The sequence below is a fragment of the Oryzias melastigma genome, linkage group LG14 (assembly GCF_002922805.2).
Source record: "Oryzias melastigma strain HK-1 linkage group LG14, ASM292280v2, whole genome shotgun sequence".
NCBI classification, from domain to species: Eukaryota; Metazoa; Chordata; class Actinopteri; order Beloniformes; family Adrianichthyidae; genus Oryzias; species Oryzias melastigma.
Window position 1 is genome coordinate 6,827,011 of NC_050525.1, and position 2,603 is coordinate 6,829,613.

Consider the following 2,603-nt stretch of genomic DNA (forward strand, 5'->3'; position numbering starts at 1 on the left):
CAGACTCCACGGAGCTTCTTGATGTGACCACGGAAATGTGAACGGCGGCCCATTTGACCGCAGCTGTAAAGGATCGGTGAAAGTTCGGTCCGCGAGTCTCTCAACTTCCTTGTCCAATCTGACATCCAGCTCTAGCAGTGATGATTACGCTAGCGAGACACGGAGCCACCATAATCATACAGGGGGGTCCGGAACAGATCAGCGCCACTCAGCACAAAAGCCACGCCCCCCCAAGAGAATATTTTTTAGACGGAAGCTTCAGATCAACATGAAAAATGGCTTTTTAAGACAATTAGGTTGTGGGATTTTTGTTAATTTTTGTCATAATCATAATTAAAACACTACTGGGAAAATTTTTTTGGATAAAAAAAATTCTACAAAGAATTTTTTTTATGCCAATGTTTTTGCTAAGTTATGCTCAAGCCTATCATCTGGACATTTTGAGGCAAGGTCTTGTTCAGAATCAATGAAAAATGCTCTAAAAGCATTAACAACATGAACAGGGTTTGTTATGGTTTTCCCATCAAGATATATAGCTACCACTTTGCCTGCATTACTGAGCGTTTTGTCTGGATTCCATCTTCTGTTTTCCTGACCCTGTTTCGTCTCTGACCCTGTCTGCCTGCCGCCTGCCTGACCCTCTCCTGGACCCTGACCTCTCTGGTGTTCCCATACTTGTTGCTGACTTTTGCCTGTCTGACCCTGATTTAGATGTGTGGACTTTTAGCTGTGTTAATAAACCTGCTGCAGTTGAAACTAGCCATCTGCCTGTTCTGTGACAGAATACCTCGCCATGCATAGATCCAGCAGCAGGAGTACCTAGCTGTTGAACCCGGCTGGATATACCACCATGCTACAGGAGCAAAGTCACCAAGTCCAGGATCTGACTGCCATAATTGAAACCATCATGGTGCTTCTCCGAGTCAACATGCCAGGTGGCCCACCTAACTAATTTCCAGCTCTCACATTATAGCCAAGGTTGGCACTACCAGAGAAGTTTAATGGAGATCCCATGCAATGAACCGGGTTTCTTATTTAATGTGACCTGTTCCTGTGTCAGCAATCACACCACTACCCAACGGAAGAGATGAAGGTGACTTTGATGTGCTCACTTTTGACTGGAGAAGCATGACAGAGGCTGGCTGCACTCCGGACAGGAAGAGCACTGCCCCTCCATTCTTATGCAACATTCACGCAGATGCTAGGTGATGTATTTAATTATCCAGCGGATGGCGGGGACTTCGGTGAGCAGCTATATGGGATCAAGCAGGGACAGCAGACCGCAGCAGCCTACTCTCTCAGGTTCTGGACATTGGCAGTGAACACTGACTGGTCTTTCAGCATGCCGACTACTTCCTATCTAGAGGGGCTTAAAGAAAAGCTACATTGGGAGGTGGCGTGCCGCAATGAGGGTGTGACTTTGGACCAGCTCATCACTCTCTCCATCAAGCTCTATAATCTGCTGAGAACCAGGTAGCTGTAGAACTTAGTCTCAGCAATCACCACGCCTGTCTTGTCTCTTTCCTCAGAGGTCTCCTGTCCTGCTTAGAAGCCTATTCAACTCAGCTCCACCCAGTTCACTCCAGAAGAGAGAATGGAACGTTTCCGGGAGAGTCTCTATCTTTACTGCAGTCAGCAAGCCACATCCACAACACCTGTCCGGATTGACCTCCACAACACTCTAGGGAGCCAATTAGTGAAGCCACCCTCACCTTTACTCTGCCAGTGACTCTGGGTTTTGGCGTCAGCAGTGAACTTCGTTGACTTGGCTTTCGAGTGCACTCACCATGTCCCTTTGCTTGCCTGCAATGCACTAGTTGCTGTCTCCACCCTCAATGGACAACCCCCTGAGGTCAGGACACATCCAGTTCTTGACTCAGGATGTTACTCTCGCCGCACCGGCTTGACAACATGAAGTCCTTCGCCATTGAAGCCCCCTGCTGCTCTGTCATCCTCGGCCTGCCTTGGTTGGAGAGGCACGACCCCAGCATCGTCTGGTCAGAGCGCAGGCTGACGTCTATGTCAAAGCACTGCCAGTGTCATTGCCTGCGGACCAAGTACCGGTTCGTCCGATCATAGCCACCACCACCCTTGCAGAGTGCAGCATGACAGCAGTGGTGGAGGGGGTGCAGGTTCAATACGAGGACTTGCAGGAGGCCTGTAACCCTTCCGCTCTCCTTAGCTTGTTTACATTAAAAGTAGGGTCATCTGGACCCCACAAGACAGTGCGCTAAACTTTTTTTATCTTTGATTTTTGAGTTTCATGTCCATGGCAGACGTAAAATCCTGTCCCCCTTTGTCCACATTTGTCATGAAAGGATCCACATATCAATATGTGGTTGGAGTCATCTGGACCTCAAAGAGGGCAGAAGGGTTTAACAAGCAGCGTGCTACACAGCTCCCTCTTCACCGGTCCTAAGACTGTGCCATTGACCTCCTGCCAGAGGCCATGCTCGCCAGGGGATGGGTGTTCTCAGCCTGAGTCAGAAGCATAGACTGTAAAAACAATGGACAGATCGAGCAATGAGGTCCCCCACTACCACTTCCCTCTGGTCCCTAATCCGTGTATCATTCGTTCTTTCGTTTTTCAATTTAAAATCGGA